The following is a 16,824-nucleotide window of genomic DNA, read 5'->3' as shown; positions in this document are numbered from 1 at the left end:
CGAGACAGAGAGTGGTGGTGGATGAAATGTATTCTGCCTAGAGGTTAGTGGTGGTGGAAATGTATTCTGCCTAGAGGTTAGTGATCAGTGATCTTCTGCAGGGATCTGTTCTGGGACCCCCTGCTCTTTGTGATTTTTGGATGACCAAGTGAGAGGGTGCGTTAGTAAGTTTACAGATGACACAAAGGTTGGTAGTGTAGATGGTTGGTTACAATGGGACATTGACAGGATGCCGAGCTGGGCGGAGATGTGGCAGATGGAGCTCATTCCAAATAACTGCTAAGTGATATACTTTTGGAAGATTGAACCTAATGGCAGAATACTGAATACAATTCAATTCACTTTATTTTCCATGATGTTGTCCAGTGGTAAGGACAACATCACAAAACTTAAGGGACACAACACCACACTACGTATAGTTAAACACAATATAAAATACTCACAATAGATAATAACTACTAAAAATTAATGCATGTAATTTAAACTACAAATACACATAGTAAAATTGACTGAATTTACTGTCAAAAATGCTGTGCATACTATATTCTCAAAATTGGGTGTTGAGGAGGGGAATGGAGAAAGGCACAAAAGTGGATAAGGCTCTTCTGGTGCCGATGGTCAGGGACCTGTAGCAGCATCCAGAGGGCATGAGAGTGCAGTGTGTGTGGTGTGTGTAATGTCCTCTACTACTTGTTGAGCTTCTTCATTGTCCGTCTCTTACGGATGCGGCTGAGTGATTCTTGTTCCTGGCCAACGATCTTACTACTTATTCTGACAGTTCTGTCGAGTGGGCTGAGGTTGACAGTGCACACTGCTCCAAACCATGCCATGATGTTGTAGGGGGTTCACTGAAGCATTTATATAATGAAATTTCCACATTTCCTAAGAAAAAGAAGCCATTGTTAGCGCTTGGAGAGTATCAACCCACCACTAGTGGTAAAGGTGATTTTGTTATCTATTGCTATGCTGGGTACCTGTATTCTCGACTGGGACAGTGCACTGTTGTTTTCTAAAGTCCACTGCCATCTCCTTCGTTTTGCTGGGGTTCAGGTCCCGATAGCTGTTTGTGCATGTTCCAGAAAATGTATTGATTTCCTCATTGAAGCTGTCATCAGAGTTGGTAGCGTCAATGATGACTGTCTCATTTGAGTGCTTGGTGTGCTGTGTGCCTGGGTGTGAGCTTCTGCAGTCGTCTGTGTACAGTGTGAACAAGACTGGTGAGATAACCGAGCCCTGTGGTGCTCCATTTGATGTCTGCCTGTTGATGTGCATGTAACCATTATAACTCACTTTTGCTGTCTGTCTGTGAGGAAGGAGAGAACGAGGAGTACGAGGTGGGGCTTTACATCCATTTGTTGAAGTTTGTGTCTCGTGAGTTGGGGTTGCACAGTGTTAAATGCGCTGGAGAAGTCCACAAACTGCCTCCTAACCAATGATCCGGATGTGTGTGTAGGTACGGTGCAGTAACATGCAGCATCCATGCCTCTTTTCAGCCTGTAAGCAAACTGGAGTGGGCCAGTGAGCTCACTTACCATCACCTGTAGCTGTGGGAGGAGGAACCTTTCGAAGGACTTCATTACCAGCGATGTTAGAGCTACAGGATGGTGGTCATTATTGATGATGGGACTGCTCTTCTGGGGAACTGGGCATATGATGGTGGTTTTCCAAATGGTTGGTATGGAATGTTCAGACAGACAGCAGTTGGAGAGATGACAGAAAACCTCGGACAGTTGTCTACAGCAGAGTTTCAGTAGCTGGCCATTGATGTTGTTTGGACCTGGTGCTTTACCAGGGTTAATGGCAAGATTCTTAGCCATGTAGAGGAACAGAGAGATCTTGGTGTCTATGCCCACAGATCCTTCAAAGTTGCCATACATGTTAATAGGGTGACAAAGAAGCCATATGGTGTGTTGGCCTTCATTAGCCACGAGGTAATGTTGCAGCTCTATAAAATTTAACACTTGAAGTACTGTGTTCAGTTTTGATCCCCTCATTACAGAATGGATTTGGAAGCTTTAGAGAGGGTACAGAGGAGATTTATGGATATGGGCTGCCCATCACTTCAGATCAAAGCTGGGGGTCCTAATCTAGGCAACACACACAGAGAATGCAGATTCATTGCATAATGTGCTGAATGGAGTGATATAGCAAAGAAACAGGCCCTTTGGCTCTTTGAGTCTGTGCCAACATCAAGAACAATTCTATTGTGTTAATCCTACCCAAACTGATTTATTCTCCTCACATTCTCATCAACTATGAGTCTACTGCTGACTTACGTACTAGGAATAACTTACAGTGTCCAATTAACCTACCGACCCACACAATTTTGGAACGTGGGAGGGAGTCAAAGCGCCCAGAGGAAACCTCTGTGCTCACAATAAAAAAAGCGTGCAAACTCCACAGAGTCAGTACTGGAGGTCAGGGGAATGCCAGACTACTGGGGCTTCAAGACAGCACCTCTTGTAGCCTTGCCATTGTGCAGCAAATGTGAACATTACTCTGACAATTAATAAAGCCCACATCAGCTGATTTTGATAACTTTCCCGTGATGCTTGCCTTAACCATGAAAATTAATATTAGGACATCCCAAATAAAGGCAGACCTCAAAATAAATGTGTTGGCAAATTTAAATTCTACAGGATTAAAGGGAATGTTGACAGTGTGGATAGTAAATTAGTTAAGGCCCTGAGAGGAATGCTGATTGAAACTTTTCAGTCTAGCAAACGATGAAGATAGTAATTGTATTCAGGTATCACTTGCTGAAATATGCAAGTACATACCATAAGAACTGCAGGGTGTTAAGGTTGATAAAAGGAAGTGTAAAATGCAAGAACAGAGAGATTTATAGAACGTATAAGGGAATGTTTCTAGTCAGCTGAATCTGATATCTTCAGGTCACAGCTTCCAGTTGGCACAGCCCCAACTTAAGACAAGCACAGGTGGCAAGGGAGATGTGGGAGTGAAACATAGAAACACAGAAAATAGGTGCAGGAGTAGGCCATTCAGTATCATCATCCAACTCAGAACCCTGTACCTGCCTTCTCTCCATACCCCCGATCCCTTTAGCCACAAGGGCCATACCTAACTTCCTCTTAAATATAGCCAATGAACTTGCCTCAACTGTTTCCTGCGGCAGAGAATTCCACAGATTCACCACTCTCTGTGTGAAGAAGTTTTTCCTCATCTCAGTCTTAAAAGGCTTCCCCTTTATCCTTAAACTGTGACCCCTCGTTCTGGACTTCCCCAACATCGGAAACAATCTTCCTGCATCTAGCCTGTCTAATCCCTTTAGAATTTTATACATTTCAATAAGATCCCCCCCAATCTTCCAAATTCCACTGAGTATAAGCCTAGTCGATCCAGTCTTTCTTCATATGAAAGTCCTGCCATCCCAGGAATCAATCTGGTGAACCTTCTCTGCACTCCCTCTATGGTAAGAATGTCTTTCCTCAAATTAGGGGACCAAAACCACAGACAATATTCTAGGAGTGGCCCCCTTCTGCCAACAAGCCCAAGTGTTTGTTCAGAAGTCACTGAATCCTGGTGATCTTAAACTGATAGGAAGTGGGTCAAATCCTGGAATTCCAAGTTAGCATGGAAAAATCGTTGGAGGTGATAGGACTCTTGATGAAGGGTCTTGGCCCAAAACATTGACTGTTTACTCTTTTCTACAAATGCTGCCTGGCCTGCTGAGTTCCTCCAGCACTTCGTGTGTATCAATGGCTTTGAGACGTGCAGAGAAAGTTTTCTAGTTATGGTACCAGGGATGGAGGACCCCAAATATATGAAAAGACAAACAGTTTATTAGCTCACCTTGATCACCCCAGAGGCTCTTTAGCATATAGAAGCTTAAGGTCTTCTAGAGTTAGTTTTTGGCATTCGCAAATCTCTCTAATAACAACTTATAAGAGAGGCCAAGCACGTAATTCAAATGAACAGGCATTCTTGTTTCAAGCTACTTTGACTAGTTCAGTCAATTGGCCAAGGCATTCCCAGTATGACAGGCACACATAGGAAACCTGGTACTTAGCTGCAGGAGAGGAGACACTTGTTATGACAACCCCACCAACTCCACCGGTACTACTTAAAGAAATTCCAATCACCTGCATGTTTGACAGTGGATATACAGAAGGAGAGTTGGGTGTGCTTATTTACTGTAAGGTCTATGCAGCTGAAGAAGTAAGGGGGTGTAATGTGGTCCGGGATCAAGTCTGACTTGAGCATACATCAGATCAATCCTGAGTCACAGTTGTTGCTCTATCTCTGAACTTTTAGCCTGACAGGGAGGAAGGGGAGAGCAGCCGTGGAGAACTGCAGCAAGCCAGGTGAAGGAGGGGGAGAGTATATGAGATCCCACCCACAGCATATTGTCCAGCTTAAACACTGGAAAATACTTGAGATACTCAGTGGGTCGGGCAGCGGTGGTGGACAAAGAAACAGAACTAAGGTTTCAGAAGTGAAAATGCAAAAAAACTTCAAGTTTCAGCAGGGGAGGGAAGAGGTGGAGAGAACGGCGAGAATATTTGTGACAGAGTGGAGACACCTAAGAGAGGGAGATGACTTAAATTGACAGTTGACTGGGCCTCAGGGTCATTAACTTGACAGGGAATCGATGGCAGTGGGCTCTGCTTCCTCAGGAAGTCCTGGCCAAAATCTACACAATCTTGCAAAAAAAAGTCCTCGCCCTTCTTCCCAGCCTGGTGATGATGACTTACTTGGCACAGTGATTGGCAGTACCCTGCTGCATAATGATGGTCATTGAAATGCCCTGCCCAACAGGGAGATAGCAGCAGGCAGAACAGACATGGCATTCACCAGGTAATTGAAGAGCCAATGGTGCATGGAATCATTAACTATATCCAAATGTTGAGATCCATGAAGTGAAAGTGGGATCACTGCTTTGACGTGCATCATCTCTGTCATCATGGCCAGACTTCAATGGTTGCCAGAGCCGGGGGAACAGTTTCATATAGTCCACTATCTCTGTCCTTTCTCAGTCTCAAAACTGCATTGACAGCTGAGGTGTTGATCACAGAAGTTGCAATAAACAATGAAATAAAGCTGGCCACTGAAGCTTGAAAGGATAGACTGCAGAGTCCATGGACAACCTTTACAAGCTCAGGCTGCCTGACGTTTCTTTGGCCTTCCCCCATGGCCCATCGAAAAGGTCATCTCCATCCTGCGGAGCAGAGCCACCCTGTTCTCCGGTGAGCTAAAACCTCTCTACTCCCTCCTTCTGCTCTGGCTGCAGGCCGCTTCAGTAGGCACAGAAGCTGTACATGATCTCCCCACCAGTGGATGGAGTGTCAGTCACTGCACCGACCGGTTCCCAAGGATCCTAGGTCACGAGTCCGGCTGTCTTCTTTTCCCTCGTGTGGGCTCAGCAGTTGGGGGCTGGGTAAATGGGCGCTCCTTGTTTCCTGAAGCTTTACACTTATACTCAGCTGAGGGATAATGCATGATGTGCACATTTCTTCAGCTTGAAACCCATAAACCAGAAGTGGATGCAAGAGTACGGGAAAGTGGGCGATGAACTGAAGGGTCCAGTGTGAGTGTACCAATATTTTCAATATTCTTTGCACCATTGCTGGCCACAGATTCTTTAGCAGCTGCTGTGGATGTCTGTCCAGTAGTTGTGAGTATAGTTGAGATGCATGCTGTATTGGGTTGGAGTTTATATCTATATCTGGTCGGAGTTTAATATTTCAGTAGTATTTGAATAATGTAAATATATTGTTTGATTAAGTATTCTTTGTTGCTTATGTAAGTCATCATACTTATATGTAAAAATACATGAATTCCATATATCATGATGCTACAACGTGGTTCATGCGTGCCTTGTTTAAAGTAAAAACGAAATGAATAACTTATCTCCCAACTCTCTTGTCTCTCATTGAATTAGTTTAATGTTTTTAAACTACCAAATTTAACATTATAGAAGGATATGCGATGGTTGGCATGTACCTGGTGGGATGAAGGGCTGCTTCTGTGCAGTATGAATTTATAAACTTTCTCTGAGGTGCTCAGGGAAGATTGGGACACCTGCTCCCGTTCTTGTTAAGTTCTGCCTTTCACTGAGCCTCCCAAACTGGTAGAATGAGTGACACTACCGACTGAAGGCACAGAACATATCTCCTTTAAGACCTAGTTAGCTTCTATTGACATCAGCCACGCATGAATCTGGGCTCTACTATTAACAGCACACTCACACTGTGATCATGAAGTAGCAGCACAGATTTCCATGCATTCTGCAGCAGGTCAAGCAGGCATGAGTTAATCAGTTATCATTCTCCCCGGTGCATGTCTTCGGTTTCTCTCCCATTGATGCTCTTCTCCCTCCTTTGACTGGGAGCAGTACATGTTGCTTGCAGTTCTGTGTTGTTCGGGCAGTGGGCAGACCAGTGCAGTGAGGATATCTGTCATCTTGCAGAATGCTGGCAGCAGACAGACTGTCTGGAAGCTGGCAGGCTATCAGGGTGCTGAGAGACTGCGGAATATGACACGTTAATCCATGTTCAGAATCCCACTTAAATCAAGTGGAACATACATGAATATAAACTTTATATTCAATAGAAGCAAATATTCTGAACACTTGCAGGGCATGAAGGGGTACGGGGAGAAGGCAGGAGACTGGAGCTGAGAGGGAAAAGGATCAGCCGTGATAACATGGCGGAACAGACTTGTGCTGTCTTTACGACAGTTATTTAGTTTATAATATTTTCGCTTAGTAATTCATTCAATAGTATTTTCTAGTTAGAATTAGGAGTGTTTAAAGTATATTCATTGCATGTAAAATATATCGGCATGCGATGACGTCACATCCGGTTTCGCCGCGTCTTGTGGGAAAACACCGGTTTGAAATTAACGCGAGGGTGGGGGCTCACCACGAGGCTCACCTGAGCAGAAGCAGTTTTGCAGGCATGAGAAATCACAGTGAGAGCAACGCTGTAAGTTAATAGATAATCGATATATTGAACTAAGATGTTAATGCCGATCCTGTTAGAAGTAACGACGGTAGATAATGTTTATGCTTTCGTTAGTTAAAGAGTCGCGGATAGTTTGCATGGAAGTGTATTTAAAGTAGTCAATGGAGCAGGTAAACTCTCCCTGTATACTGCACCTTAGTGTAATGTAGTTATAGTCACCTTTGCAAGTATTTACACTTGAAATGTGATATTAAGGAAGGAACAAATACTGTATCAATCTTGTATTGTTTTATCAACAGTTTTCACCATATGTTAATGTGAAGAGTGAACAGTAAATGGTTAATCTTACTGCGATCTGGTTTGCATTGGCTGTGGTTTATCCGGACGTTAAATTCGGCGTTTCGTTACACCCGAAGGAGAACGTTACAGTGAAAAAGCGGCATTATCAGGTGTTTCAAGTGCTGCAATGTCAGCTCAATCCAGCATCAAGTCGACGCCGCCCAGCGACAGGGGCAGTAAACCGACATCAAGTAAGCCCACCCGGGCGTTATCAGGTGTTCCAAGTGCTGCAATGTCAGCTCGATCCGGGATCAAGTCGATGGCGCCCAGCGACAAGGGCAGTAAACCGACATCAAGTAAGTCCACACAGGCAAGAGCCAAGGCAGAAGCCGCCAAGGTGCGACTGCATTACGCCAGACAAGAAGCAGTTTTGAAAATGAAACAGGCCACCAGAGAAGCCGAAATCCAGAAAGAAAAGGCTGCCAGAGAAGCCAAAGCGGCCGCCCGAGAAGCCGAAATCCAGTTGGAAATGGCAAAAATATCGACAGAGTTGCAAGTGCTGCAGCTAGAAAGAGAAGAAGCTGCCATGGCGGAAGCAAAGTACATAGAAGAAGCTGAAGGGTCACGTGATCTGACCGCAGCAAGATCTACTTTAGAAAGGACCAGACTGGAACGCACAAGTGACTATGTACAATCTCAAACAGACAGGCAGGCTCGTCTCCCCTCTCCATACCTATTTGATAACTTCCCCAGCTACGAGGAACCTCAGAGAGTCACGATTGCATCACATCCATACGAGGAAGGAAATTTACCCTCACGGCTCCGTGATGAAGTCAAGAATGAAAGAACCGACAACGCTCCTTCACCCCCACAACAGGACGGCGGGGAGGGAGAGGTTCACTCCAGGACAACAATTGTCAGCTCGAACTGTACAGAAGTTTGCGGTCAAACTCAGTCAAGCCGTTCTTGTTCCGAGATCTGCCTCACTGAGGTGTACCCTAAAGAAGCACAACAAGACATTACCAAGCGTAAAGTAACCGACGAGACGCTAGGCCAGTCAGTTTTCGTTCAAACCGAGGACGGAAACAAACTTGCACAATCAGCTCAAGATACCATTTCTTTAAAACCCAAAGACACCAAGGTCTTCAGAGATGAAGCAAATAATGGGGTTGCCCCGTTGCCTATCAGAGAACCATGCCAGCGCTCACCAGATAACAAAGAGCAGGCAGTCAAACGGTTCACGTCCTTACGGAAAACCCGGAAAAAGAAACCTGAGATGCAGCAACGCACCCGATTGGCCCACGAGGTACTGTGCACCCTAATGGCAGAGGTCACAGCCATTATAAACGCACAATCATTCCTACCTGTGTCTTCTGACCCAGAAAACCCCTTTATACTTTCGCCATCAACGCTCCTTACGCAGAAGGCAGGAGCACCTCCTCCACCAGGAGACTTCTCAGACAAGGATTTGTACACAAAGCAATGGAGACAAGTCCAGGTTCTGGCAAATCAGTTCTGGTCCCGCTGGAGACAGAAATTATCTACCCTCGTTGCAACAGAGACGAAAGTGGACAGAACCCCGAAGGAATCTTCAAGTTGAAGACTTAGTCCTGCTCAGGGACAAGCAAGCCACCCGCAACAGCTGGCCAATGGCCAGAATCACTGCTACATTCCCTAGCGAGGATGGACATGTCAGGAAGATCGAATTGAAGACTACCGACCAAGGCGATGTGAAAATTTACCAAAGGCCAGTTACAGAAGTTATTCTACTTCTACCCAATGACTGATTAAGAGATTAAGTTTTGTACTCTGCTCATTGTGACCTTACGAAGGTCAAGCGGGGAGTGTGCTGTCTTTACGACAGTTATTTAGTTTATAATATTTTCGCTTAGTAATTCATTCAATAGTATTTTCTAGTTAGAATTAGGAGTGTTTAAAGTATATTCATTGCATGTAAAATATATCGGCATGCGATGACGTCACATCCGGTTTCGCCGCGTCTTGTGGGAAAACACCGGTTTGAAATTAGCGCGAGGGTGGGGGCTTTCCACGAGGCTCACCTGAGCAGAAGCAGTTTTGCAGGCATGAGAAATCACAGTGAGAGCAACGCTGTAAGTTAATAGATAATCGATATATTGAACTAAGATGTTAATGCCGATCCTGTTAGAAGTAACGACGGTAGATAATGTTTATGCTTTCGTTAGTTAAAGAGTCGCGGATAGTTTGCATGGAAGTGTATTTAAAGTAGTCAATGGAGCAGGTAAACTCTCCCTGTATACTGCACCTTAGTGTAATGTAGTTATAGTCACCTTTGCAAGTATTTACACTTGAAATGTGATATTAAGGAAGGAACAAATACTGTATCAATCTTGTATTGTTTTATCAACAGTTTTCACCATATGTTAATGTGAAGAGTGAACAGTAAATGGTTAATCTTACTGCGATCTGGTTTGCATTGGCTGTGGTTTATCCGGACGTTAAATTCGGCGTTTCGTTACACCCGAAGGAGAACGTTACAAGACTCATGGGCCAAGTGGCCTAATTTGGCTTCTATATCTTATGGATTTATGGCTTCTGAGTGGTGCTAACTTATGCATTTGAAAGAAAGGTATAAATGGAATAAAAGATGACAAAGAAATTAGAAAAAAAGCAAGAGAGAAAGAGGTAGTTCATTGAAACACTTGACTTTGTCAGACAACAAGCTTCAGAGACATGTGACTCACTCCCAACCAGCTTGCTCAGGGTCCCTGCTGGCACCTTGACTCTGCTGACTTCTCTTCTACACCTTGCCCACTTAAGGATCTAGCTTCCCCACCACTCTAGGCAGTAATGCTCAATTTCACCTTAAACGATAGTCACTGTAAACCTAGAGAACCCGTGAGAGTTTTACAATTGGCTGCACAAGGCCAGTCTTATTGCAGCATATAATATGCCACCAGGTCTCATCACCTTCCATGTGTCCAGTACCCTCAGCCATGTTTTAATATCACCTGGAATGATTCACTTGGCTAGACATAAGACTTGTGTGATATAGAATGGAAAGCAGGCATTGGAACATCTTACACAAGTGGCACTTGTTAACATTCTGGTTTTTGCCTCTTGCAGTCAGGCTCAGAATTTCACAGTGACTGAGAATGGACATACGTGTAGAACCTAAATCTCCCATTAACCATGCAGTTGTCTATCGGCCTCAGCTAGAAGTGTTGAGTGTGCAAATATTGGTAATTATCAGTTGACCGTGGAGGGGGAGGGAGAGCAGCCAGATGTCTTGGTACATATTGGTACCAATGGCGTAGGAAGGAAAAGCAAAGAGGTCCTGAAAGGACAATTTTAGAGCTAGGCAGAAAACTGAGAAACAGGACCTCCAGGGTAGTAATTTCTGAATTGCTACCTGAGCCATGCACCAGTGAGGATCAAAACAGGATGATTTGGCAGATAAATGTGTGGCTGAGAAGCTGCTGCAGGGGGCAGGGTGTCAGGTTCCTGGATAATTGGGATCTCTTCTGGGGGAGGAGTGAACTGTTCAAAAGTGACGGGTTGCACCTGAACCCGAGGGAAACCAATATTCTCGTGGACCGGTTTGTTAGAGCTGTGGGGGTGGGGGGCGGTGGGGTTGTTCAAATTAATTTGGCAGAGGGGTGGGAACTGGAGTGAAGGGGCTCGGGATAGGATGGATGGTAAAAAAGCAAAGATAGCATGCAGTCAGACTGTCAGGAAGGACAGGCAGACGATGGGACATAACTAAAGCTAGCAGGGTGAGTATTAGCTCATTAGGGATGCAGAATCAAAAAGGGTAGAAAATACAGTACTCAAAATGTTATATCTCAATGCACAGAGTAAAAGAAATAAGGTGGATGATCTTGTTGCACGATTACAGATTGTCAGGTATGATGTTGTGGCCATCACTGAATTGCGTTGAAGGATGGTTGTAGTTGGGAGCTGAAGGTCCAAGGTTACACATTGTATTGGAGGGATAGGAAGGTAGGCAGAGGTGGCATCAAATCATTTGAAAGATGTAACATAGGATTGGAAGATGTCGAATCCTTATGGGTTGAGTTAAGAAACTGCAAAGGTAAAAGGATCCTGATGACAGTTACATACAGGCCTCCCAGCAGGAGCTGGGACCTAGACCATGGACCAGTGATGCAGGTGGATGGTTCCCTGGTGTCATGGATTATTGATTACCTGACTGGCAGACCACAGTACATACGCTTGCAACACTGTGTGTCAGACAGAGTGGTCAGCAGCACTGGGGCTCCACAAGGGACTGTCCTGTCTCCCTTTCTCTTCACCATCTACACCTTGGACTTCAACTACAACACAGAGTCTTGCCATCTTCAGAAGTTTTCTGATGACTCTGCCATAGTTGGATGCATCAGCAAGGGAGATGAGGCTGAGTACAGGGTTACGGTGGGAAACTTTGTCACATGGTGTGAGCAGAATCATCTGCAGTTTAATGTGAAAAAGACTAAGGAGCTGGTGGTGGACCTGAGGAGGGCTAAGGCACCAGTGACCCATTTCCATTCAAGGGGTCAGTGTGGACATGGTGGAGGATTACAAATACCCGGGGATATGAATGGACAATAAATTGGACTGGTCAAAGAACACTGAGGCTGTCTACAAGAAAGGTCAGAGCCGTCTCTATTTTCTGAGGAGACTGAGGTCCTTTAACATCTGCCGGACGATGCTGAGGATGTTCTACGCGGCTGTGGTGGCCAGTGCTATCATGTTTGCTGTTGTGTGCTGGGGCAGCAGGCTGAGGGTAGCAGACACCAACAGAATCAACAAACTCATTTGTAAAGCCAGTGATGTGGGGGTGGAACTGGACTCTCTGACGGTGGTGTCTGAAAAGAGGATGCTGTCCAAGTTGCATGCCATCTTGGACAATGACTCCCATCCACTCCATAATGTACTGGTTAGGCACAGGAGTACATTCAGCCAGAGACTCATTCCACCGAGATGTAACACTGAGCGTCACAGGAAGTCATTCCTGCCTGTGGCCATCAAACTTTACAACTCCTCCCTCGGAGTGTCAGACACCCTGAGCCAATAGGCTGGTCCTGGACTTATTTCCACTTGGCATGATTAACTCATTATTATTTAGTCATTTATGGTTTTATATTGCTATATTTTTTCACTATTCTTGGTTGGTATGACTGTAATGAAACCAAATTTCCCTCGGGATCAATAAAGTATGTTTGTCTGTCTGTCTGTCTGGACTATAATGGGAAACAGAAAAGGTGTGTGTCGAAAGGACAAAGTTATGATAGCCATGGGAGATTTTAACATGCATGTAGATTGGGAAAATCAAGTTGGTAATGGACCTCAAGAGAATGAATTTGTTGAATGCCTACGAGCTGGCTTTTTATAACAGCTTGTTGTTGAGCCTACCAGGGAATCAACTATTCTGGATTGAGTGTTATGTAATGAACCGGAGGTGATTAGGGAGCTTAGGTAAAGGAACCCTTAGGAGACAGTGATCATAATATGATTGAATTCAACTTTGAATTTGGTAGGGAGAAAGTAAAGTCTGATGTAGCAGTATTTCAGTGGAGTGAGGGAAATTACAGTGGTATGAGAGAGGAGTTGGCCAAAGTAAATTGGAAAGAAATGCTGGCAGGGATGATAACAGATCAACAATGGTGTGAGTTTCTGGGAAAAATGAGGAAGGTGCAGGTTAGATGTATTTCAAAAACAAAGAAATACTCAAATCGCAAAATAGTACAACCATGACTGACAAGGGAAGTCAAAGCTAATGTAAAAGCAAAAGAGGGCATAGAACAAAGAAAAATTAGCGGGAAAATAGAGGATTGAGATGGTTTTAAAAACCTACAGAGAGCAACTAAAAGAATCATTGGAAGGGAAAAGATGAAATATGAAAGCAAGCTAGCAAACAATATCAAAGTGGATAGTAAAAGTTTTTTCAAGTATGTAAAAAGTAAAAGAGAGATGAGAGTGGATATAGGACCAGTAGAAAATGAAGCTAGAGCAGTAATAATGAGGACCAAGCAGATGGCAGATGAAATAAATGAGTACTTTGCATCAGTCCTTACTGTGGAATATAGTAGCAGTGTGCCAGATGTTGAAGGCTGTGAGGGAAGAGAAGTGGGTGCAGTTACAATTACAAGGGAGAAGGTGCTCAAAAAGCTGAAAGAACGAAGGGTACATAAGTCACCCGGACCAGATGAACTGCACCCTAGTGTTCTGAAAGAGGTGGTGGTAGAGATTGTGGAGGCATTAGTAATGATCTTTCAAAAATTATTGGACTCTGGCATGGTGTCAGAGGACCAGAAAATTGTAAATGTCACTCCACCTTAAGAAAGGAGGAAGGTAGCAGAGAGGAAATTATAGACCAGTTAGCCTGACCTCAGGGGTTGGGAAGATGCTGGAGTTAATTGTTAAGGATGAGGTTATGGAGTACTTAGTGACACAGGACAAGATAGGACAAAGTCAGCATGGTCTCCTTAAGGGGAAATCTTGCCTGATGAATGTGTTGGAATTCTTTGAGGAAATAACAAGCAGGATAGATAAAGGAGATTCAGTGGATGTTGTATACTTGGATTTGCACAAGGCCTTTGACAAGGTGCTGCACAAAGGCTGTTTACAAAGTTAAGGGCCAATGCTATTACAGAAAAGTTAATGGCATGGTTAGAGCATTGGTTGAATGGTAGGGGGCAGTGGGTGGGAATAAAAGGATCCTTTTCTGGTTGGCTGCCAGTGACTAGTGGTGTTCCGCAGGGGCTGGTGTTGGAACCACTTCTTTTTATACTGTATATCAATGATTTACATGATGGAATAAGTGGCTTTGTTGCCAAATTTGCAGATGATACCAAGGTTGGTGGAGAGGCAGGTAGTGTGAGGAAACAGGTAGGATACAGAAGGATTTGGACAGATTAGGAGAATGGGCAATAAAGTGGCAAATAAAATACAATGTCGGATTAGGAGTTTTGTGTGGAACGTCTCATCATCAGTGCTGATATGATGGAGCTGAAAAAACTGGGAGATTGCAATGGAGTCTTTGAGTTGGGAGGAGATGTTGTTCAGATTGCTGTAGGATTCTGCAGGATCTTTAAGGATATTAGTCATGACTCATCCAGAAAGTCATGAGGCATGGGAGCAGTGGATCCTTGGCTGTTTGGATAAAAAATTGGCCTACAGGCAGAAAGCAGAGAGTAGTAGTGGAAGGAAAGTATTCTGCCTGGAGGTTGGTGACTAGTGGAGTGCCGCAGGGATCTGTCCTGGGATCCCTGCTCTTTGTGATTTTTATAAATGACCTGGATGAAGAGGTGGGAGGATGGGTGAGTAAGTTTGCGGATGATATGAAGATCAGAGGAGTTGTGGATGGAGCTGTAGGTTGTCAAAGGTTACAAAAGGTTATAGACAGGCTGCAGAGTTGGGCAGGAAAGTGGCAGGTGGAGTTCAATCCAGGTAAGTGTGAGGTGATGCATTTTGGAAGGACAGTTATTAAGAGTGTGGATGAACAGACAGACCTTGGGGTTCAAATCTATATATCCCTCAAGGTTGCTGCACAGGTTGATAGAATAGTTAAGAAGGCCTATGGAATGCTAGGCTTTAGTAATAAGGAGATTGAGTTCAAGAGTAGAGAGGTCATGTTGCAACTCTACAAATCTCTGGTGAGACCACACTTTGAGTATTGTGTTCAGTTCTGGTCACCTCATTATAGGAAGGATGTGGAAGCTATGGAGAGGGTGCAGAGGAGATTTACCACGATGTTGCCTGGATTGGAAAACAAGTCTTATGAGACAAGGTTAGCAGAGCTGGGACTTTTCTCTTTGGAGCGTAGAAGGATGAGAGGGGATTTGATAGAGGTCTATAAGATTATGAGAGGCATAGATAGGGTGGATAGTCAGTACCTGTTTCCCAGGGCACCAATAGCAAACACCAGAGGGCATATGTACAAAGTTAAGGGAGACATCGAGAGTGAGCTTTTTAGACGGAGGGTTGTGAGTGTCTGGAATGACTTGCCAGGGATGGTGGTGGAGGCTAAAACATTAGGGGTATTTAAGAGCCTCTTGGACAGGCACATAGATGAAAGAAAAATAGAGGGTTATGGGTTAGTGTAGGTTTAATACTTTTTTAAGGAATATATGGGTCAGCACAACATCGAGGGCTGAAAGGCCTGTACTGTGCTGTAGTGTTCTAGTGACCAATTCCCCAAGATGGAAACATAGCAGTTAAGACAGGAGGAGTCAGAGATAAACCTTCTGAAACTCAGAACTGGGTGAAAACTGGCAACAAATGTGGTGATATTTTTGAATTTGGTACGGGTGTAAGAAGTTGCACCAATACAAATTATCAATGATGGATTAGTATTAGTTCTTCGGAACCAACCTTTGAATGTCTATAAATGTCTTACTGACTGTAATCCCTTTACTGATTATAACTTCTGTTTCAGTTAGTTATGGCCTCTTTGGAGCGACCATGGTCTCTAATGATCCCGCAGCTCACAGTCATCACAGTCACAGACAGGGCCAGGTCACCATTGCACATGAGAAATCAGACCTATGGAGAATGCCATGTAGTCATCTCCCATGGCATTGGATTTGTGGAGAATACCATGGAGCAGTGTGTAAAGTTAACGCGATGACTATGTGTGACTGCTGATATAGACCTTGACCTTCACAACAGTTCTGAGATTGTAAAACATTTTCTGGCGTGGTTTCTAGGTCTTGTGTATGTTTACTTCTGATGTTAATCTATTCACCACATATTTCCCAAGCGTTTCAAAATGGGCCTGGATTGTATACTAAGTCCCTGGACACAGAGGCCATCTGCTCCTCACCACCACTTCCACTGAGACACCCAGGAGAGATGCGAACATTGCAACCCTATTCCCACTCTGTTTAATTATGTCCAAGCGTTTAACTCCTGTATGGTGACAGTCAATGTTCCCTCTAATTTGTAATGACCAGTGTGCGGAAAAACCTTGCGCTGTGCAATTTTTTTGCCCAGTGACAGCATGCATGCACTGAATAAAACAGTATTAGTAAGCCAGATCCAAAATCTGCAGACAAATCATCGCAAACTCCACTGTCTGGATCACATACTGGAAAAGGAAATGTGATCAGGAACGATTGTTAACATGCCAACGAGGTAGAGGGTGACATCCTTTTGTGTGCAGTTTAAATCCTTTGTGCGTTAGTAGCAAAAGATACATATGAGCACAGGTGCGTACCTTAGAGGGGGCGTTGGTGAGAGTTTGCTTCAGCTGATATCAGTAACTCCACAGATATCAGCTTCTAGATATATTATTGTTACTTTTTCCATTCTTTGTAGCGCATCTGGTGGCAACCTTGCCATTTCTTCAGCATTTTGTCCGTACTTTAACAAGGCCGAGTTGCTAGCTTGATACTCAAGCCAGCACAGATGGAAAGCCTGCGAGGAGCGGGCCAGATTCGAACCCAGGACCACTCACCTTGAAGCCCAGTGCAGATACCACTACACCACCAGCCAGCCTTGTAGCTACATACTAATTCAAAAAAATATGGCTGGTACCAGCTGGATTCAATACTCATACATTTCAGGTGTTACCCGCACTTTATCAAATTAGCATGGTTAATGTGCATAAGCATATTTTCAAACATGATCCAAATTTGGT

Source organism: Hypanus sabinus, chromosome 15, assembly GCF_030144855.1.
Source record: "Hypanus sabinus isolate sHypSab1 chromosome 15, sHypSab1.hap1, whole genome shotgun sequence".
NCBI classification, from domain to species: Eukaryota; Metazoa; Chordata; class Chondrichthyes; order Myliobatiformes; family Dasyatidae; genus Hypanus; species Hypanus sabinus.
This window is presented reverse-complemented; position numbering follows the sequence as displayed.